This window comes from Canis lupus, chromosome 31, assembly GCF_003254725.2.
Source record: "Canis lupus dingo isolate Sandy chromosome 31, ASM325472v2, whole genome shotgun sequence".
Classification (NCBI taxonomy): domain Eukaryota; kingdom Metazoa; phylum Chordata; class Mammalia; order Carnivora; family Canidae; genus Canis; species Canis lupus.
Window position 1 is genome coordinate 8,100,659 of NC_064273.1, and position 24,175 is coordinate 8,124,833.

Sequence of the window (24,175 nt, forward strand, 5' to 3'; positions counted from 1 at the left end):
AGTCAGATGCTTAACCAACTGAGCCACCCAGGCACCCCAGGAATACTAATTATTTTTTAACAACTCATGACTGTCAAGCATCAACACTGGAATTCAAGCCCAGGCTGTGTGGTTCCAGAATCTATCCTCTACTTGATGTTGTGGAGGTGGGGGAATCAAAGTGGGAAAGAACTTTGCTTAAGAGTTTTGCCCTCTATTTTGTAGATAATAGGAAACCACTGAAGCCCTGCAATAAAGTGGATGTGGGATATGAGAAAAAGGTTTTGAGAGTGACTTCCAAGCTGCTGTCTTCAAAGGCTGAGTTTCAGACAGCATTTTACTAGAGATAGAATAGAGTCATAGAGCTAAGTGTTAGAGAGAAGGAAACACATTACATTCGGAGCATATTCATTGCTAACGTATCTGCAGTTTATGTTTTTTAGCAGTTTGACAATGGATAAAATATATGACCTCTCTGTGTCACTTTTTTTTGCATCTGTGAAATGGGGATGATTTATTATGAGGATTAAATGCATTAATAAACTGTGCTAAAAATAGCAACTGATTCCACAGCTAAGATCTGTGCCTCTTAAACAAGTAAATTACATTTATAAACCTTAAGTACCTTGGAGTAGACCAGAAGTAAATACTAAGTTGCATATTCAGTAAGGCCAGTTTCTAACTTGATTTGAATGTATTTTAACCTTTATTGGTATAAGAACTAGTTATGGTTTTCACATTTAATCTTCTGTAAAGTACTATTACTTATTCTAACATTTTTCAATATATGTGATCATGTTTATTAACTTAAAATTACAATGAATATCACTAACTTAGATCAGAGGGAAGCAGGATCAAATCATATACATTATTTTAAGTAATTCATTTCTTTTGAATTAAAGTGCACTTTTACTAACTCTACTGACAAAACGATTACTAAATTATCTGATTTTTATCCAAAGCACTCACTCAGTCTTTTTTTCAACAAATACAGATTTAGTATCTCTACCCAGCTCAACACTGTGTTGATAGTGCTGAGAAGTCAATGTTCCTCACCAAGAGTTCAGAATCTTGTATAAGAGCAAGGGCGGTCAGTGCAATGACAGCAGCATCCCATGAAGACCACTCCATCAGATGGTCTTCAAATACAGTAGAGCAAGTAAAGTAAAATATTACATGCATTTAAGGCTTTTGGATTCTCATTAGACAGCACCAAATTATTGCTTCTAAATTATAAAAGCATTCTTTCTAAATCCCAGCCTATTATAATTTTATTATATTATCATGCATATCTGAAATCCTTATATGTGCCATCTATTGAAAAATTAAACTTTATTATAATGAACACATAACTAGCAGAGTAACTTAAAATCCACAAGAATAGATGAAAGCTTCTCTCCAAAAAACACTAAGTTGTAAATAGAGCAGAATCAAAGTTGGGATATTTTCTTCGGAGGTCAGGCTTCATAGAGGCACTAATATCTTTTTTTTAAGATTTTATTTATTTATTCATGAGAGACACACAGAGAGAGGCAGAGACATAGGCAGAGGGAGAAGCAGGCTCCCTATGGGGAGCCCGATGTGGGACTCAGTCCTGGTACCCCGGGATCACGCCCTGGGCTGAAGGCAGACACTCAACTGCTGAACCACCCAGGGGTCCCAAGGTGCTAGTACCTGGAAGATTTCTTGAACCAAGACTAGAGTTTTGTCAGTCAGAGAAGACAGAAATGAATAGTCCAGCATTTCATCACCACTTTAAACATATATTATCCACTTTACAAATAAGGACTTTGAGGTACAAAGAGACTTGTGACTTAGTCACCAGAACCGAACCTTCAGGCCTAATCAACAGATCATCCCTTTCATGCAGTGACCACAAGTAACAAATGGGATGTTGTTAATTATTGATTATGTCTTTGAAAGCGATAGTTTGATCTCCTGACACCTACCCACCTTGTCCTTCAAAGCTTGATCTTTAGCCAGAACCACACTTCTTCTGAGATATCCTTTGGATAGCCACTGCTGAGAAAGCAGTCCTTCTCCTGGTTACATAATTGCTTCTACATGAACAGACCCCATATCTGGAATTCCCAACCTCTTTTTCCCTTTGACATCCAGCCCTGATCCATAATTTCTTGCTATGTATTTTCATCTGAATGTAGAATCATTGCTTCAAAGGTAATATATCAAAAGCTGAACTTTTTAGCTTTTGTTTTTCCAAAGCAGGCCTCTCTGAATCTTCTATTTCTTTAACCAGCTCAATGGAACTGGGATTATTAATCTCTAACATTTCTTTTTCACTCTCTTTTCCTTGCTCTTTATCATGAGTGAACTATCAATGTTCCGTTTTTCATTTCATCCTAGCCATCTGCCCTTTGTTGCCTCACCTCTGGATGGGGTCTTCACCATTCACACCAGTGGTTATGTTAAACAGGACAAAAACCAAGCTGTGGCGAAAACAAAAAAATACATTGGTTCCAACAAGAGAAAAGCCCATGTATTCTTCCACATGAAACAGCCCTGTTCAGTGGGCAGAGCTTTGTGAGAAGGTTGCTCCATTCTACAAGAACTCTCTAGGCACCCTGTGATTTCTTCCACTGTTCCATCATTCCCTGGAGTGTTGGTATTGACTGAATGATACTGATACATTCCAGTTCATGGAAAGCAAGCAAAAGATATGAAGGTTGAAGGAAAAAATATGGAGGTTGCACACATAACTTCAGTCCACTTTTCTTTGGCAAGGCAGTCACTTGGCCTTCCCAGCTGCAAGAGAAGCTGGGTAATGTCCAGCTGAGAAGCTGAATGGTACAGTGAAAATAATTATTATGGAAGAAGGGAAAAATGGATTTGGGGGCATAAGTAACCATTTGTCTTACTAATCAACCCTGTTGCCCAAATATACCATGAATATTGTTTCCCTCATTTATGAGGCTTCAAGATCAAACCCAATTCTACTTCCTTTTCTGGTTAGAACAGTCCTTGGTGCTCTGGTTTGGGTTTTTTGTTTTTGTTTTAATATTGTATTTATTTATTCATGAGAGAGATATAGAGAGAAGGCAGAGACACAGACAGAGGAAGTAGCAGGCTCAACCACTGAGCCACCTAGGCATCCCAGCAGCTCTGTTTTTTAACATTTACTTTCCCATTCATTTTGCATCTATTTTATACTGTCTTTTATAAGCCTCTGTATAGCTCTTTATAAATGATCTTTATTACTATTTATATGCCTTCACAAACAAATTTTAAGCTTTCGGAAACAGGGAGTATATTTTATATTTCCTTGCATAGGCAGGATCTATTGGTCAGCTATCCAAAATAAGCAATAAAATTATACACAAAAGTTTAGTTTTGCTTATACTACTGACAGAATCAATATTTTTTGACAGTGTTCTTATAATGTACACAGGAAGTTAATAAAATATGCATTTGAATGAATAAAGATGTGACTGATTGGATGAATATTTAGCCCCTTTCCCAAATATTCATAAGTCAAATTCAAATGAACCTAGAGTATAAAAATCTGAATTTTTGAGTCAGCAATATAATATAGAATGTGTACTTTCTATGTAAATTCACATTATCAGCCATAATTCTCTATTTTCTATTCCTATAAATCTGACAGCACACATAGTCCTTACCATTTAGTAAAAATAAAAGAATGGATTTCCACGATATTGAGAAAAGAAAAGGCATTACATCACTTTTTACGTTTGATACAAAAAAAATTAAAATTAGTTCTGAACTATGTCCAACAATTGCAAAAACTGAAAGCAAGCCAAAGTGGAGAGATGGTGAGGCTGTAACAAGGAGGAGTAACTTGGGGGTGAAATAACAGAGATCAATGAAGATCAAGGTGGAAACTAAAAATGTACCCTAGTTTCAGTAGCATAGAGTGGCCAATTCAAGAAAGACTTGACCATTAGATTTGGCAAACATTTTACTGTAATTAAGATTCCTATGTTAATGGCTTGAATTAGTTTATAGAAAAGGAAAGGAGGGGGTGCCTGGGTCTCTAAAGTGGTTGAGCATCTGTCTTTGGCTCAGATCATGATCCTGGGATCAGGCCCCCTCTCACCCCCCAATTGGCAGCTCTAATGTAAATAATGGTCATATGAGTGTACCTAGGCTACTCAACTGATAAAATGTTCACTTACACTTTGTTTTTATTTTTTATTTAAAAATCTTTTCTCTAGGTAGCTGGGTATAAGAAGTAAAGACCCAAAACTATCAATACAGAACTCACATTGTTTATAGAAAGTAGGTAAAATTGTGTTGGATAAAATTAAACTGAGCTCCATTCTACCAATGTTTTTCTTCTTCTTTTGTGGAACAAAGGAAATGAGTTCACTTTCAGTATAAATTCCTAAGTCTCTTACAATATCTGTTCATACTCTCCTTGGCATTTTTGTTGGGAGGCAGTCGATTTCTTCTATAGATGGATTTCATTATTCAGACTTCACCATCAGTAGAATACATTATAAATTATGCAGAATGAGATAATTAGTAGCAAGCAAGAATATAAATAAAGCTGCATAACCAATAAAAGGCCATAAAACCTGGCAAGTAAAATTAGTTACTGTGTGTTAAAATAGGAAATGTATGGAGGAAAAAAAAAATGATCTCACATGTCCTCTCTGTGCTGGAGAGAAATTGCTATATTACACATGGTTCTGGAAATGCATGTATATCGTCTATTAGAATTAAATAAAATCATATGTAATGCAGTGATTTAGAATGATCTAAGAACAAAAAAAAAAAAAAAAAAGGTTCCATGAAGATAAATGGTTCTTTTGTTAAGGTAAAGCCAATTTCCTTCCCCCTCCATACTGAACCAAGCACCAATTTTTTTTAAATATGCATCAATTTCCACAGTAAACTTTTGCAGTTTTTGTTTTGAAAATGACATCGAGAATCTTAATAACTTATATTTGTCTAACAAATAACACATGCATGTACACATACACAAAAAAACGCTTTGTGTATTTCCCGGAAATCTCCAGTTAGTGAAATGACATATCAGCAATATTGAACAAATGATAATCACAGTGTGTACAGTAAGATGCATTAAGTGAGCTTAAAAAAATTTACCTAGTCCATCCCACAGAGCTTCACTATAATCAAGGGGGAAAATTGCATATGAATTGTGCCAATCTAAAAAAATAAAAAGATCTTTAGGGCCATATTGATTTCATTGAATGCCCTATAGATACACTTGAGGAATTGTAATGTAAAGGTTAAGGCAAGAGCTAGAATTCATTTGAATAATACATTCTAACATATTCTATAAGACTCAGTTTACTGTGTCAAAGAATCAAGATGTGTATATAAAGTATGCCAATTACAAAAGTGCCATAATGTTTTGGAAAGGATGACTATCTTCTAAATAATTGTTTTGTTTCTTAATGAATGACTCTTTGGCAGCCTGACAATAAAATCAGCTTTCAAATTGTTTTCAAAAAAGCAATGTCAGTTAAAATTAGACTTTGCTGATTATGGAAACAAATGGGGATCTGTGCACAAAAAGCCTTTTGGGTATTTTATATTGTATATGTTTTTATATTTACTTTTTCTTTATCATCAGAGTTTCCTTAGATTTCAATGTCAGTGGAGTCAAAATGCCTAATATAAATGCAAATTTCCTATTTGACTTTTAATACAAAAACTAGGAAATGTGAACCTCAGTGTTTAGGTGGCCTGGGTAGGTAAAGGCACATTGAACTGAATAAAGCATGACAACATTATGAAGCGTCTTATACTGCTTATGCTTAGGATCTAAAATAACCTAATATGCCTGATGAAAGATTTCATTCCAGAGGACCAATCATCAGTTCAGTTGACATAATAATGTATTTGATTCATTTTTAAGGAACAATTCCATTTAACTGAATTAATGGGAACTCATCAGTGAATTGTTTGGAGTTCCATTAAAATATTAAGGTTATTTTGATACTGTACATTTCCAATATTCATTACCCATCATGGTGAGGTAACTATACACGGACTTGACAGAGAGGTAAACTCTGTAAGAGTGACTTCCAGACACCAGCTTTGGATGATTTCCCTTTGTATTGTTCCTGCTCTAGATCATAGATACTTGTGAGTGCAATTTATTTTCTATCATCATTTATTGATTGAGTTGCACAATAATTGTTGACTAAATCCCACTTCCAGGTTAGTCTAGAAAGGGACTAAAATACATTACTTTATAAAACGTGTGATTGTCTAAGATTCTTATATTGCTTTAGAGCACTCTACATTGTCTCAACCTCAGTACCTAATATTATGCTCTTTCATTTCTGTTGTTATTTCTTTGTAGCTCCTCCTAGATTTTAGGTGCATTAATAATAGGCACCAAATTGGAGTAGTTTATCTATTGCATACCCAGTGCTTAAAAATCTCAAATATGTGTGGTAGGAACACAGTAGTGCATGGATACATGAATCAGGGGAGGTCTGTGACAAAACACTAAGCAAAGCTTCATGAAAGAGGGGATTGTTTGCACCACCTGGCAGGAAGGGAAAGTAATGAGGAAGGCTTCACAAAACAGGTAATATTTGAAATGATTGGAACGTGAGATGGAGATAGAATGAATTAAAAATAGTAAAACAAAAGAATAGAAACTTTAAGTCTGCATTACATTCTGAGAAAGTTAAATAACCCTACTGAGAAGCTGAGGGTTTCTGGGAATTGAGTAGCATATGTGATTGGAAAGGTAGTTTGCTCTCAATTGATGTGTGAGGAATCAGGGGTGAAGGCAGTTCAAACCACATTTGCTGAAATAGTACAGGCACATTGTTTAGAACGGTCTTATGTTGACAAGCTTAACATACATGTATGGTTTCTCTTTGGTCTATTCTGACTCAGCTCCAAGCTGGCTAAGCTATATTTGCTAGCCCTCAGTTGTTGAAGAATACTTTCTATCTAGAATCAAGTGCGACTTTACCAGTGCTTGTGCCCTTAGGAACATCAAGACATTCCTCTAGTACTCCAACTTGATTATTCAGTACTGTACCTTTCTTAATCAAGATTCTAGCTTCAAGTCTTTGCTTGATTGTTTTCTTTCATAGATTCTAGGGCTCTCAGAACTGTATTTGGTGCTTTCATTTGCTTTTACTTTCTGATCTCAGTATACGGGATTATAGATTACTTATTACATTCTTTATCACACAAGAAGTAAGGTTATAATATATATAAGATGAAAGAAAAGAAACACTCATTAATGTTTTAACATTGTAGATTCAATTGGATTAAGATAGATATGCATGTAGCTTAATATAATATAGACTGATTATTGAACTTATTGACTAGTTAATATTAAATAGTGCATAAGCCTTCGAACAAGAATATGCCAGACAATTCTAAATCAGTAAGGAAACAATCCAAGGCTCTTAAACTGGTAACTGTACAGTTAACCTCTTGTATAGCATAGCAATAATGCAATGAACCTACATTTAATCCTCAAAGGCATGCCTGTTGGAAGCTACCTTTCTTGTAAGCTACTCAGGGAGTGTTACCTGAGATTCGCAGATCCCCAAGAAGTCACTGAATTCAGGGAACTTGTGAATTTGAATGGGAAAAATGAGACATCATTTTTCTAATTACCTTTATTGAAATATTGCATTTTTCCAATTACGAATGTAACAATAAATTACAGTAATATTAATGATACCAGTGACTTTGCCACCAATAAAAAGCACTTTCTATTTTTCATACATTGTAATTGCTGTAGATGTTTCAAAATACACCATTTGTACTCCATATTACTTCAAAATTATAATTTGATGTTCTCTCGCTGGATCATATTATATAATGTAAAGAAGTACATTAATTACCATATCACGGATTCCTAAAAAATATTCTCATTAGCAATTTCAATATCACTTTAATCCTGTATTTTTTATTTATGCATTGGATATAATCTAAGAAGAGGATCTGTAGGCTTCACTAAGCTTCCAAAGAGAGTGTTGGTTCAAAAGACATGCAAGAAACCCTCTACTAAAGGAATTTGAATTCTAGTAAATTCTAATTGTGGGGTTTTTAAACCTTTAACAACAACCTTACTGTTATGTTATACTTGAGAATTTACAAAAAATTTTCATGTACACTGTGTGTAAAATTTTTGGTGAGAATAGGGGAAAGGACCACAGCACACACATCTGGTACATTCAATAAAGAAGGACATTCTCTTTTTATTTAAAAGCAATAATAAAACCTACTAAAAGTCCTATTTTCTGTTATCATTATTGCTTGACAATTTAAAACAATACAATATTAAATTATTCTAAACTATTTTTTAAAAAATATTTTTGTGCTAAGTTCTAATCCATTTATGTCGTTATAGTTGCTTCTATTATTGTCTGTGGTTTAGTGCATAACTGAGGAATTTCCTTTGTTATAAGTTATTTGAATTTCAAATATTAATATTTTTGAGAGCAAAATACATGTGAGAGGAAAAAAATAATACATCTGAGAGGTAAAAAAACAACACACTTTTATGTTATCCTTTCATAAATATATTCAACATGGAAATTAATATGAAATAAATCCAGTGACAGAGTGAGAACCCCAAAACACAGCTGCATACAGATTAAGTTGCCTGTGTTCATTTCAAGATAAAGGATCTAATAGTTGAGAAATGTGCAGGCTCACTTTGGGTACAGTTCATGATTCTGACCCTGATGATCCTGAACATTCCTGCACTTGCAAATTGATTGGATGTAAACAACTGCAGCTTAGTGGAGGTAAAGATGGAAAAAGAATTTGAATTGCTTCGATTCTGTCATTTCCTTGGAGTATGTATTCATTTTGTGATTATTACTGACAGTAATTTTGTTGTATAGAGAAGAGAGGAGTCAAAATGATGCATGTTGACCATCAACCATACTATGCTGACAGCATACCCCTCCCTGGCTGACACAATTTCTGTAGTTATTAGTATTCTTCAGTTTTCCCAGATGGTGAGGATTTGTCCAGAATCACTTAGTGATTCAAAAGCAGAACTTCACAACCAAGTCCTCTGATTTCCTAGATTAGTGCCTTTTCTTCACTCAGGATACGAATACACCTTTTATGGGAAACGAATTTTGTGGTTCAATGCGTCTGGAAGATGCTAGGTTAAACAAAGTCCTTTGCTATAGGATTTAGAGTCTTTTAACATTATTATGCAATCTAAATCTACAGGTCTTTGGTCCTTCACAAAGTTATTTGCATCACAGATTGTTTTGTTTTCCAAGAAACATTTTGTAAATGTAGTTTAGTATCAAGCATAAAACAAACATACAAGGACGACTGGGTGGCTCACGGGTTTAGCGTCTGCCTTTGGCTCAGGGCCTGATCCCGGGGTCCTGGGATCCAGTCCCACAGTGGGCTTCTTGCATGGAACCTGCGTCTTCTCCCTCTGCCTGTGTCTCTGCCTCTCTTTCTGTGCCTCTCATGAATGAATAAATAAAATCTTTATTTAAAAACAAAACAAAACAGGGATCCCTGGGTGGCTCAGCGGTTTGGCACCTGCCTTCGTCCCAGGGCGTGATCCTGGAGTCCTGGGATCGAGTCCCACATCAGGCTCCCTGCATGGAGCCTGCTTCTCCCTCTGCCTGTGTCTCTACCTCTCTCTCTCTCTCTCTCTCTGTGTTCCTCATGAATAAATAAATAAAATAAAAAAAAAACATACAAAATAGTTGAAAAACTTTAGGTGCTGCTCCTCAAAGTAAGCCTTTGGTTTGGAGGTAGTTTACCAGATAAAACTAATGTTAATTGAGCACTTACTATGTAATCCATTCAGAACTTTGAGTTTGTGTTTTCATTTTATCCTCACCTGACTATCTGAAATTGATACTGATAATATTTCCATCTTAGAGGAAACTGAGATATCAAAGTGAAAAGTCTGGTCCAAAGTCAGAGAAATATAAAAGCTTGAACATTATTACCACCTTGAACACTGCCCGGCTTCTATTCCCACTCTGTAACACCTTCCCCTCATCTTGCTAATTCCTACTTTTCCTTTGGATCTTAGTTTAAAAGTAACCTTTTCAATGAGGCCTTCTCTAACCTCTGAATTGATAGATAAGTGACCCTCCACCACTAATCCTGATCATTATATTTGCTTGTTTATGCTACCTTCTGAGATAGACTGTAAACTCTGATTGAGCAGGAAATGCCCTACATCCGTATTTCTTGTGGTAACTAAAAGCCAGGAACAGAGTAGAGACTGTAAATAGTAGTTTAATTAAAGTCAACTAATTTTTTTTTCAAGTTTACTGAAAATTAGAGTTTGGGAGTGAATATAACAATGTTGTATTTTAGTTTTCCTCTCCTCCTTTGGTTAAAGACCCCAACTCCTATAGTTTGAAAGGCCTTACAAATTAGACACCTCTTAGGGCCACCTGAGTGGCATAGTTGTTTAAGCATTCAACTCTTGGTTTGGGTTCAGGTCGTGATTCCTTATCGTGATCCCAGGGTCATGAGATCAAGCATCGGACCAGGTCTAGGCTCTGCTCGTGCAGAGTCTTCATGGGACTCTCTTTCCCTTTCCCTCTCCCCGGGCCCCTCCTCTCTGTGCTTGCTCCCTCTCTCTCTCAAATAAATAAATCTTAAAAAAAAAAAATACTATTCTCACCAATACATAAGGCCCTTCATTCTAGTTTGATGACTATTTACAACATGTCTATTTATATGCCCCAGCATAAAGTAGGTGATTTCCAGTTAGAAAAATAATTCACACTCAGATATAAACCAAAGGTTATGTTTACCATTGGATAAACTCAAGGATGATACTTAGATCTTTGGATAGACTTAGAGAGATGTCAGACTTCTGGGTTGTTCTGAAATTGTCCATTTCTTGGGTGCTTCAGGATTTCCATGTTTCTTTAAAACTAAAAACTCACATTTCTCAGGATTTGAGGAAACTGTCTCTGAGTTTGGAGGAGGAAGCTACATACAAATCAAGTGATTTCTGATGAGTAGATTTTTCTCTCCAAAGAACAATCTTCATGTAATCATTTAGGAACAAGTTTTACTCTTGGTGTTTCTTTCTAAAGAAATTTTTAACTATGGTAAAAAAAAAAAAAATAGACTCAAATGGTATCTAAATTCAGAAAATCTTAATTAAAAAATGAATTTTTTTCAAATAAGGTTTTCTAAGCAGCAGAGCATTTTAAAAAAATCATTGATTGAATTCAACAAATGTCCCATTTCCCCACGAACACATCATCAACAGTATATCCCTACATGATAATATGTTAGCATAATTTTGTGGTAAACAAACTGATAATATCCTTGTTAGCTTAATAAATCAATTCATAATACATCTGATTTTATATAAATTAATATGTGCTCAAGCATAAAGTCTTATAAACACTAACACTGGATTTTTAATCAATGTATAATTTTTAAATAAATAAAGACTGACACAGTTATGTGGATGAAAAGTGTGAATAACCAACACTCAAAAACATGGAAAGATATTTGATAATCTTATCAGTAAAGAAATATAAATTAAAGCAGGAACATTATATCAATACTAAATTAATGAAAATATAATGACAAATATTATTTTCGTAGCATTTCTACTCAGTGTCCTGAACATTCCCCAGTGTATACTGAGTAAATTAATACCAGTTTATTATAACTGTCCCTTAAGTTTTTGAAGACAGCTATCCTCAGCAAATTTGTATTTTCCCTGATAAATATCTTAAAAATCTTTTAACTCTTTCTCAGTTCATTGTTGCCATATTGCTCCTCATTCTGGATGGTTTCTCTGGATGTCCTATTTCAAATACCCAAATTTTAAATAATCAGTAAAAGGAAATATATAGATATAAAAATGTTAATTTTTTTCTTTCTTTATATAGTAACTTGCTCAGAGCCAGAAAAAGATGTGTGATACACATCTGGGGCTGGGGTTGTACACACAACCGCAGTACATACAGATACAGTATATATAGGCAGTACTGGTACAAATTGCCCCCGCCCCTTTTTAAAGCTACAACAACACAGTCTGTTCTATTTGTAAAATGACCTCCAAATAAAAATTATATCTCTACATCTCATCATAAGAGAATATACAAGGGCTACATGCCACTTTGTTTAAAAGGAACGCTTTTTAAAAACATGAAGCACTAGGCACTGTTCCAACCCTAACTCCTGGATGGCTTCTCAGTAGAGGTCACAGAGGGGGATGTCTGGGTGGCTCAGCAGTTGAGCGCTCAGGTCATGATCCCAGGGTCCTAGGATCAAGTCCCGTATCAGGCTCCCTGCATGTAGCCTGCTTTTCCCTCTGCCTGTGTCTCTGCCTGTTTCTCTGTGTCTCTCATGAATAAATGAATAAATAAATAAAAATCTTTAAAAAAAAAATAAAGAAAAGGCCACAGAGAACTTCCAAAATCTGTAGTGATTGGTAACAACAACAAAAAAATTTAAGAACATTATAGCAACAGAATTATCAAAAATTGCCAGAGAATAACTATTTATTAGATGCTATCTTAAACAGTGTTGGGTATATATTATTTTAGTCATTTCCTTCTTAAAACAATTATTCAAAATTATTTTCTTCTTTTAATAAATAAGAAAACTAAACTTGGAGCCATCAAGAACTCTGCCCTGACAAGCACAACTGTCTGCACAGTTGAGACTCAAACCAGATTTGAATGTAGTTTTTCACTCTAAACTCATAATATACACGTACGCTGTATCTTGCTTCTTCATTTTTTTTTAAAGATTTTATTTATTTATTTATTTGAGAGAGAGGGCAGGAGGAGCAGAGGGAGAGGGACAGACTCCTCCATCAGCGCGGAGCCTAAGGCAGGACTCATCTCAGGACCCTGAGATCCCGACCTGAGCTGAAAGCAAGAGTCCGATGCTCAACTGACTAAGCCACCCAGGCGGCCCTTTTCTTCCTCATTTTTGTAAATCAATGCCTGACATCATTCAGTTATTAAAGAAAACACATAGCAATTCCTCCTCTTGAGCTTTGGTTTGTTTAGGTTTTGTTTGTGATTTTGTGTAGCCCCACCACCATTCTGGCCTCTTACCTAATCAATTCACTATTGGTCTTCTGCAGCAAATCCTAATTACTTCTTACTATTCCATAGTAATAAACTGAATAAAATTCGACTTATTCTGTATACTGCTGCCAGATTCATCTTTTTCTGCCACTTATTTTCCTATTCTGTAATTTCCTTTAACTTTCTTCCATAACTTACTCTTTCAGCTCTAAATTCTCTATGACCTCTTCTTTGTCTCTGACCTAAGCATATGCCCATGGTTTCCCAGCTCAAATCCTCCACTGTGAGCTCACAGTGATCTCCAAGTTGGCCCATCTGCATGCACTGAGTGATTTTTTGCCTTTCTATTTTGTCATTTAAGCAGCCTCTAAAGTAGATTTTAAGTACTTGCTAAGTGCCAGTTACCTTTTTGTGAAATTTACATGCACAGTCTCATTTGGTGTTCACAACACTCTTATGAAGCAGAGGAAAAGGTCAAGGTAATTAACATTTATTGTACTCCTATATTTTAAATGATCTTTGTTGAATTATCTTCTTTAATCTTCAGAATTGCCCAGACTGAAATTGGGCAAGTTCAAGAGCTTCCCTAGGCGTAGACACTGAGATTGAGATGTGTTTAATCAAGGTCTGTCCAAATCCAATCTCAACTTCCTATATCATACCTCCTCCTTGAAGACAAGAACGGCTGTTAATCTTTCTCATATTTTCCCTGTTCATACAATATTTGGTTATTTTAGGTTTCAATAAATGAAGGAATGCTCTTGTCTCTCATATTTTTTTCTGTTTTGGCTATACTTTGCTTGTTTAAATTCTCTCCCAATTCAAGCTCTCTTTCTGTTTTGTTTTTTTTTTTTAAGATTTTATTTATTTATTCATGAGAGACATGGAGAGAGAGAGAGAGAGAGAGAGGCAGAGACACAGGCAGAGGGAGAAGCAGGCTCCATGCCGGAGCCCGACATGGGACTTGATCCCGGGTCTCCAGGATCACGCCCTGGGCCGAAGGCAGGTGCCAAACTGCTGTGCCACCTGGGCTGCCCTATCTCTTTCTTTTATTAAGCTTGTCCCCTTATTACATATGACTTACCTCTAATAATTAACATAATTATTTTTTATGAATTAAGAAGTAGAGTAAGTAGCTGTTAAAAACATGGACTCTAAACCAGCTGTTCAAATCCCATTGTGTCATATGATTTGGAAAAGTCCTTTAACCTCTCTGTGTTTCAGTATCCTCAAATATGAAATATGGATAATTATAGTACATTTTGCATAAGATTACAAAGTATCAAAGAGTGGCTATGATTTCTTATAGGCTCAAAATAATGTCTGGCACATTATAAATATTTGTTACATAAATTAAAAAAAACTTATTCAGCATCAAGGACTGTCAGTGCTGAGGCTGCAACAGTGAATATAATCAGTAGAGTCCTTATTTTTTTTTAAAGATTTATTTATTTGTTTGTTTATTTTTTAAAATTTTTTTATTTATTTATGATAGTCACACAGAGAGACAGAGAGAGAGGCAGAGACACAGGCAGAGGGAGAAGCAGGCTCCATGCACCGGGAGCCCGAAATGGGACTCGATACCGGGTCTCCAGGATTGTGCCCCGGGCCAAAGGCAGGCACCAAACCACTGCACCACCCAGGGATCCCCAAGTAGAGTCCTTATTTTATGAAACTTTTAATCTGCCACATAAATGTTACTATGTACCAATTGTACATAGCATATAACAAATTGTTTGTTTTATGAAATTTGTTTTATGAAATTTGTTTTATGAGTTCTAGGCTCATCTTTCTAATTAATGTTTTAAACTTCTAGAGATAGAGTCCAGATTTTGCTCTCAACAATGCGGAGTGGGAGGCAAATGATAGGAATCCAGTAAATCCTTAGGTTGATTGTGGGGCACCTGGGTGGCTCAGTCAGTTGAGCATCTGACTCTTGTTTTCACCTCTGGTCATGATCTCTGAGTTGGGATATTGAGCACCAAGTTTGGGCAGGGGGTGGGAGGGGGTGGGGTCCTGCCCTCAGCAGGAAGTCTGTCCTCTCATTCTAAAATAAATAAATAAATCTTTAAAAAAATTCCTTTGGTTGATTGCTATGGCACCAAAGTAAAAATGAGAGCTTAGAATCATAATTTCACAGATATTCTCAGGTCAATATCCATTGGAAAACCCCCTTCCCTAGGATCTACTTGAATACTTCTAGAGACTGCTGTTGCCAGGATTCCCCTCCCATTTCTGGGCAGTTCTAAGTTCTTCACAAGGTGTGACTATTCCTCTTCATGTAATTATTGCATTTGTCCCAGTAGTGCCATGTGCCTTGTCCAAGAGCCAAGCAAATAAAATATTTGGTTGTTTTTGTTAGTCATTCATTTTTCTTAAAGGTGAAGTGAATACCATCCTTTTAAAAATTTTTTAAAAATATGTTACTTATTTATTCATGAGAGATACAGAGAGATGTGGAGACAGGCCCTGGGAGAAGCAGGTTCCCTGCAGGGAGCCCGATGCAGGACTCCCAGGACCTGGGATCTCCCCCTGAGCCAAAGCAGAAACTCAACCACTGAGTCACCCAGGTGTCCCGAATACAATACTTTTAAACCTTTTATTATATCATAGTTTCTAGCCTCTTAGTCATTCTGATTACCTTCCTCTGAATATATTCTAAACACTGAGATAGTCTGACTCCTGGAGATAAAACTATTTCCAGTGCCCTTTTCTGAAGATAATTGACACCAAAATAATATAAATAGTAATAATTTATTCATCTGGGTTAATAAACTGCTAAGTGAATGCACATTTTTCTGGCAAACTTTCAGAGATAAACCATAAAGTCATTCATGCTACCAGCTTCTCATAATGCCTGGTTTTCTGAGGTGCTTCATTACTCCAGTTTCTAGTCTTTTTAAAAAGACACAGGAAGATCCACTTGAATCTACTAATTGTGTGGAAACATCAGGCTTCTTGCCTACAGATTTAACATATTATCTAATAGAAATCCTTTTGAATAATAATAATTGAGCTTCATTGTACTCTGTAAAGCTAGGTCATTTAACTTGTGAAATGAACTATATTGATCTCTTTGTCATTAGAATTTAAAGGGACATCCTTATTAGGCTTGAGTCAGTGCTATTTGTCTTTTAAGAAATCTAAGAAAAATTATGGCTAAAATACAATAGAGAAGGATTATACCATGCAAATAGAAATGACATAGTAGTTCAGAATTGCATATGGATATTTGTATAATCACACTGAAAACTTTTCTTTAAAAGAAGATTGTTCTAAATGTTAGTAATTATAGTGTGAATTCTTTAAAAATCCTTATTACAAAAGTATGTGTTTTTTAAGAGTTGAGGCTTTGTTAAGTATATGTTCATAGCCTTCAGTAGCAAAGGCAATCTTTTCATCAGAGAGAAAAGAAATAAATGGCAATTTAGGAGAGAGGATTTGAGGTGGATCTCGGGCTTTTAAATTTAGACACAGATCTGGTTTCTTTCAAAGCAGATTGACAGTGCTAATACCAATTCAACATCACAGGTATAAGCTACTGAGAGTTAAGATAGTTTAAAAATGACCAGATGAAAAACGAAAGAGAAGCCTATCATTGCTGTAGCTAATTCTTAGAAGCTGGTAATTTTCTTAAGCAAAAATTAATGGGGGAGTAAAAAGACTAACTTTTTTTGCATGATAACTAATGGGAGTTCCATCAAGAAACAATCCAGGACTTTAACTCTTTTCTCAGATAAGAAGATTTAGACATATGAAAAAATATTTTCTTATGACTTTGGAGAATTTGATCATGTAAATGTGTTTAACAAAAGACCCTCCTGGTTGCATTGAGCAGAATCACTTAAAAATACTTTAGAAACAGTATAAACTCAGGATCACATTGAAATTGACATGTCATCTTTGAAAATTGTTAATAAAAAGTGAAATACTTCATAAGAATTGATGAAAATGTATCCCAAATCACTAAGTGTACTGTATCCAGAGTGACAATAAATAACTTAACTCGATATTGAAATAGTATATTATATAAGAATTCAAGAAGTTGCCAACTTTAAAGTTTGAAGCAGAACAGTGTGGAAGCCTCTGAACAATTGGTTACTATCATAGACAGAAATGCATAACCAACAAAGTAAAGGAAAACACTACTAAGAATGAAATTAGAAGACATAAATCACTTTATTTGAAACGATCTTATTTTGTGAGAAGTCTGAATGGTGATAGTTTAGAGAGCTATCTGTATTCCAAGAGACCCATTGTTAAAAATGGAATATTAAAATATTAAAAGTATATATTAAGTATATATTAAAAGTATAATTAAAAGTATAATTCTTTGATTTATAATAATCATCACTGTTACGTATATGAACAGCTAATGATAACTTACAGTTTTTTTGTAGAGAGTGAATGAAATACTACTATTTTTTCAAAAAATTTGTCATACAACAGGAAAAAAATTACTTGGTCCAGCAAGTTAACATATACAACAGGTATTCCATGTATATATTATTAAAAGTGCAATTTAAGTTTAACCAGGAGCGGCCTTAGGATTCTCCTTTCTGGACTACAAGAAACACATCACATTCTTTAAGGATTAGGGCTTTTATTTCTTCTTTGCTTTCTAATCCCATGAAGGTGCCATGAATCTACAGCTGCCCAGAGACTCTAGTATGTGATTAAGACCAGAGAAGTTGCTGGAGGATTAGAGTCATAAGCAGGACAACTGTGCTCTGTGGACAGAACTCATGGCCTCTTGCTGTAAAAATGTTTGCCCAAAGTATTGATCATAATTTTGTCTTCAAAAGGCTATAGCACACAAGTGAGAAAAGAAGAAAATATATAGATTAATTGGAATTTATCAGACATATATATTTTTCTGTGTCAAAGAACAGCATCACAGAAGTGAAAAGGCAACATACATAATGAGAGAAAACATTTGCAAGTCATATACCTGATAAGAGACTTGTATCTAGAAAATGTAAAGAGTGCTTATAACTCTATAATAAAAGACGATTCAATCGATTCAGTTTAAAAATGGGCAAAGGATCTGAATAGACATTTCTCTAAAAGAATATATACACTAGCTAATGAGCACATGAAAAGATGTGTAACATCATCAGTCACTAGGGATTTGCAAATCAAAACCAAAATGAGACACCATTTCACACTCACTAGGATGGCTGTAATCAAAAATTCAGATAATAACAAGGTCATGATCCCAGGGTCCTGGGAGGGAGCCCTGCACTGGGCTCCCTGCTCTGCGGGGAGCCTGCTTCTCCCCCTACTTGCCACTGGCCCTGCTTGTGCATTCTCTCTCTCTTTCTCTCTCTAGCTCCGCTCTCTCAAATAAATAAACAAAATCTTTTTAAAAAAGACACTATACAAATATTTTCAAACAACATCAGCTCAACTATTTCAGTATTCCTTTGATAAGAATAATGATGAAATATGGGCTTAAGATTGATTATTCACTCCTTTTTTGTTTGTTTCGTTTTCTTTTGGTTTGGTTAGTAGATTATTTCATAAGCTATGCAGTAATAAAGTTATAATCTAAAGTTGGCTTCCAGCTATGGTTGTATGGAAATAGATCACCAGAGAAAGAATTAAAATTTAAAAATCATTCCTTTTCCTCTTTCTTTTAACTAACATTTTTTTTTTCCCCAGTGGGGAACAGAGTCTCATCACTTCAGTAATGACTTATTTTACTGACTTCTGTTGCAACAATTTTGACAGGGTATACGATAGAAAAAAAGCCAACATGTAAGGAGCATTCAGAATGGTTCTGTGAGTAGCAATAAATAACATGTAAGTCAAATTATGTCACATATAGAATATTCTATATCTTAAAAAATTACATGTATCATAAATCATTTCTGAAGTATAGGAATAGTGCATCTATATGTACCATATGCCATATATGCAAATTCTAACACTGATAACTATTTCAGTGGTAACATGATATGCCACAGATTTTCACGTATTCATTCACTCATTCATTTATTCATAAAACTCCGACTGCTAACTACATGTTAGGATTTGGAAGATACAAGAAATACGGTGTGATTAGGGTGTAAATCCTGTTGCCAAATTGTCAATTAAACTCTAAGCTTATGACAGATTTCCTAAAATGACATGGAGGAGAACTTAGGTTTGAAGGGTTATATATTCCTTATGTTGTTTCACAGGGAACTTTATTTTCCCTGTGCTTCATTGTCTGGTAATTCAACAAAACTATTTGAAATTACCAACCTGTTAAAAGGCCGTGGATATAGACCATTTGATATGTCGATCCATATCCTCAAGCAATGATTCTTTTTCCTATTTTATTTTACATTTAATTGAATTAGAGTTTGTATAAAATATTATGTTAGATTTAGGTGTATGGTATAGTGATTTAACAATTATGTACATTAAGTGGTGCTCACCATGATTAGTATAGTTAGCATCTGTCACCATGTCAGTGAAATATTATTTTTATTCTCTACGTAGTCCTTTTCATTCCTATGACTTACTAATTTTATAACTGGGGATGCCTGGGTGGCCCAATGGTTGAGCGTCTGCCTTTGGTTCAGGGTGTGAACCTGGGGTCCCGGGATTGAGTTCCTCATCAGGCTCCCTGCATGGAGCCTGCTTCTCCCTCTGCCTGTGTCTCTGCCTCTCTTTCTCTGTCTCCCATTAGTAAATAAATAAAATCTTTAAAAAATTTTTATAACTGGAAATTTATACCTCTTAATCTCCTTTGCCTATTTGATCTATCCCGCCATCCCCCTTTCCCTCTGACAGTCACCAGATCTCTATTTTTAAGTCTATTTCTGTTTTTTCATTTGTTTGTTCTTTGCTTAGATTCCACATATATGTGAAATGATATGGTATTTGTCTCTCTCTGTCTGAAATTTCACCTAGCTACCCTCTAGGCTTATCCATGTTGTGAAATGCAAGATTTCATTTTTTATGGCTGAGTAATATTCCTGTGTGTATATGTGTGTGTGCATGTATGAGTGTCTACACACACACATACACATGTATATACCATGTTTCCCTTATCCGTTCATCGGCACTTAGGCTGTTTCCATATCTTGGCTATTGTAAGAATGCTACACTAAACATATAGATGCATATATCTTTTCAAATTAGTGTTTTCATTTTCTTAGGGTAAATAGCCAACAGTGAAATTACTGAATCATATAGTATTTCTACGTTTATTATTATCTTTTTTACTTTTATTATTTTGTTTAAGAAACTTACATACTGTTGTTCATAGTGGCTACACAAGTTTATATTCCTGTCAATATAGGATATGTCGGATATATCACTTGCAGATGTCCACTACCATTCAGTAGGTTGTCTTTTTACTTTGTGTATGGTTTCCTTCACTGTGCAAAAGCTTTTTAATTTAATGTAGTCCCAATAGTTTATTTTTGTTCTTTTTTCCCTTGTCTGAGGAGACATATCCAGAAAAATATTGCTAAGGCTGATATCCAAGAGAATACTGCCTGTCTTTTCTTTTAGAAATGTTGTGGTTTCAGATATTACATTTAGGTCTTTAACCCATTTTGAGTCTATTTTTGTGTATTGTGTAAGAATTTTCTGCCTATATTGCATGTAACTTTCCAGTTTTCCTAACACCATTTATTTGGAAGAGGCTGTCTTTTCCCCCAGTGTATATTCTTACTTCTTTTGTTACAGACTAATTGTTCATATAAGCATGGGTTTATTTGGGGGCTTTCTATTCTGTTCCATTGATCTGTGTCCATTTTGTGCCAGAACCAAACTGTTTTGATTGCTTTAGCTTTGTAGTAATATTATATCTTGAAATCTAGAACTCTGATACTTCTAGCTTTGTTCTTTCTCAAGATTGTATTGGTGATTTGGGGTCATTTGTGGGTCCATATAAGTTTTAGGATTATTTATTCTAGTTCTGTGAAAAATTCTATTGGTATTTTAATGGGAATGGTATTGAATCTGCATATTGTTTTGGGTAAATGGACATATGAACAATATTAATTCATCCAATTCATGAAGGTACTATACCTTTTCATTTTTATTTATACCATCTTTAATTTTTTTCATCAGGGTCTTATATTTTCAGAGTATAGGTTAAATTGATTAGATTTATTCCTAGTATTTTTTTTTTATGGAATTGTAAATGGGATTGTTTTCTCAATTTCTTTTCTGCTCCTTCATTACTAGCATATAAAGATGTAATGGACTTCTGTATTTTATTTTATATCCTGCAACTTTACTGAATTTACTTATTTGTCCTAAAAGTTTTTGATGAAAGCCTTATTATGTTGAACTATATTCCCTCTAAGCCCACTTCGTTAAGTGTTTTTAATTATTAATGGATGCTGAATTTCTTAAGTACCTTTTCTGCGTCTATTGAGATGATCATATTTTTATCCTTCATTTAAAAATTTTGTATTAAATAAACTCTAAACCCAACATGGGGCTTAAACCCATAACCCCAAGATCATAATCATATGCCTTACCTGCTGAGCCAGCCAGGTACCCTTATCCTCTATTTTGTTAATGTGCTGTATCATATTGGTTGATTTATAGATATTGAATCATCCTTGCATACCTGGAATAGATACCACTTGATTGTGGAGATGATTTTTTCAATGTATTTTTGAATTCAGTTTGCTAATATTTTGTATAGGACATTTGCGTATGTGTTCACCAGGGATATTGGCCTTTAACTTTTTCTTTCTTTCTTTCTTTCTTTCTTTCTTTCTTTCTTTCTTTCTTTCTTTCTTTCTTTCTTTCTTTCTTTCTTTCTTTTTCTTTCTTTCTTTCTTTCTTTCTTTCTTTCTTTCTTTCTTCTTTTCTTTCTTTCTTTCTCCTTTCTTCTTTCTTTCTTTCTTTCTTTCTTTCTTTCTTTCTTTCTTTCTTTCTTTCTTTCTTTCTTTCTCTTTCTTTCTTTCTTTCTTTCTTTCTTTCTTTCTTTCTTTCTTCTTTCTCTTTCATCTTTCTTTCTTTCTTTCTTTCTTTCTTTCTTTCTTTCTTTCTCTTTCTCTTTCTCTTTCTCTTTCTCTTTCTTTCTCCTTTTTTTGTAGTGTCTTTGCTATTGCGATCAGGGCAATGAGGGCCTTATGGAATGAGTTTGGAAGCATTCCTTCTTCTAGTTTATGGAAAAGCTTAAGAAAGATAGGTATTATCTTCTCTTTCAATGTTTGGTGGAATTCACCTGTGAAGCCATCTGGTCCTGGACTTTTTTTGTTGAATGTATTTTTTTAAATTACCAACTCAATTTCATTACTAGTAATAATCTGTACATATTTTCCACTTACTCCTAATTCAATCCTGGAGAATTGTATGTTCTAGAACTTTATCCATTTCTTTTAGGTTGTCCAATTTATTAGCATATAAATTTTCTTAGTAGTTTCATAATCTTTTGTATTACTATGGTGTAGGTTGTAACTTCTCTATCCTTTCTGATTTTATTTATTTGGGTCTTTTGTTTTTTCCTTGATGAGTCAGGCTAAATGTTTATCAGTTTTGTTTAACATTTTCAAGAACCAGCTCTTAGTTTTGTAGCTCTTTTCTATTATTTTTTAGTCTTTATTTTATTTATTTTCATTTTTATTTACTTTTTTAAGTAAATTTTTTTACTTTTATTTATTTATTTATTTATTCATGAGAGACAGAGAGAGAGAGAGGCAGAGACATAGGCACATGGAGAAGTAGGCTGCATGTAGGGAGCCCGATGTGGAACTCAATCCTGGGCTCCAGGATCACATTCTGAGCTGAAGGCAAGTGCTTAACTGCTGAGTCACCCAGGCATCCCGTTCTTCATTTTCATTTTGATCTTTATTATTTCCTTTCTTCTACTAACTTTGGGTTTTGTGTAGTCTTTATTTTAGTTTCCTTAGGTATACAGTCAGATTGTTTATTTGAGAGTTTTCTTGCTTCTCCAGGTAGGTCTATATTGTATAAACTTCCCTCTTAGAACTGCTTTTGCTGCATCCCAGAGATTTTGAACTGTTGTAATTCCATTATCATTTGTTTCCAGGTTGTGTTTTTAATTTCTTCTTTAATTACTTTGTTGGCTCATTGCTTGTTTAGTACCATGTTGTTCAGCCTCGTGTTTGTGTTTTTTTCTAGTGTTTTTTTATTTTCTTGTATTGATTTCTAGTTTCATACCATTATGGTCAGAAAAGATATTGATATGATTTCAATAGCTTAAACTTACTGAGATTTGTTTTGTGGCCTAACATGTGATCTATTTTAAAGAAAATTCCATGTGCACCTGGAAAGAATGTGTATTCTGCTGGTTTGGGATAGAATGTTGTATCTGTTAAGTCCACCTAATGTGTCATTCAAAGCTGCTGTTTTCTGTCTGGATGATCCATTGATGTGAAAGGCATGTTAAAGGCCTCTACTATTATTATGTTACTGTCAATTTCTCCCCTTATGTCTGTTAATATTTGCTTTATATATATTAGTTACTCCACAATGACATTTTAAAATATACTTTATAATACATGTAATATAACAAAATATTAAAGTTCTCCAAAATTTCTTTATGAGTATATTGTTTTGATAGTCTCATGCTCTTTTCTGGAGTAGTATATGCAATTTGTATATCTGTTAATAATAGAATAGATACAAGTGAGTTGCCTGCTTTTTCCACTGTCTAATATATGCATAAATACTTTTCAAATAGCAAGCCTTCAAATTTATATTTTACTTAATACATAATACTCTCTTCATCCATATGCTATAATTCATTCAGCTATAACCTCATTTTTACTATTACAGTTGCAAGTTTTCACTTAATAAGACATATGTATCATGTAATTTTATAAGTAATTTATAGTTTTATATAAAACTTAAAAATAATCATATATATACTTCTTTATTTTGAATGATTTAAAGTCAAATCCTTCCGATATTTTTTGTTTTGTTTTGTTTTGTTTTATTTTTAGACAAAACTATGAGGAGAGAGAATTTTCATGGCTTTAGAAATACTTCACTATTTACCAAACTTGTTTTTAAAATATATGTGCACATTACACTGTAAAAAGAATGGATAAGTACTAGTATTACAATACTCTTGCTATCATTGTCCATTTTCTTAGTTCTATGAACTTATGTTTTTCTGGTTAGTTATCACTCTTTGATAAACCACCTCAAAATTTAGTGACTAAAACCAATAGCCATCCCATCATATTTCATGGTTTTGTGAGGAATAC

General features: G+C 34.3%; 1 protein-coding gene across 6 annotated transcripts in view; it reads left to right on the forward strand.

Annotated features, from left to right (window-relative positions):
• Window positions 1-24,175, forward strand: part of ROBO1 (roundabout guidance receptor 1) — a 1,126,854-nt gene that overhangs the window by 254,985 nt on the left and 847,694 nt on the right. The window lies entirely within an intron of this gene.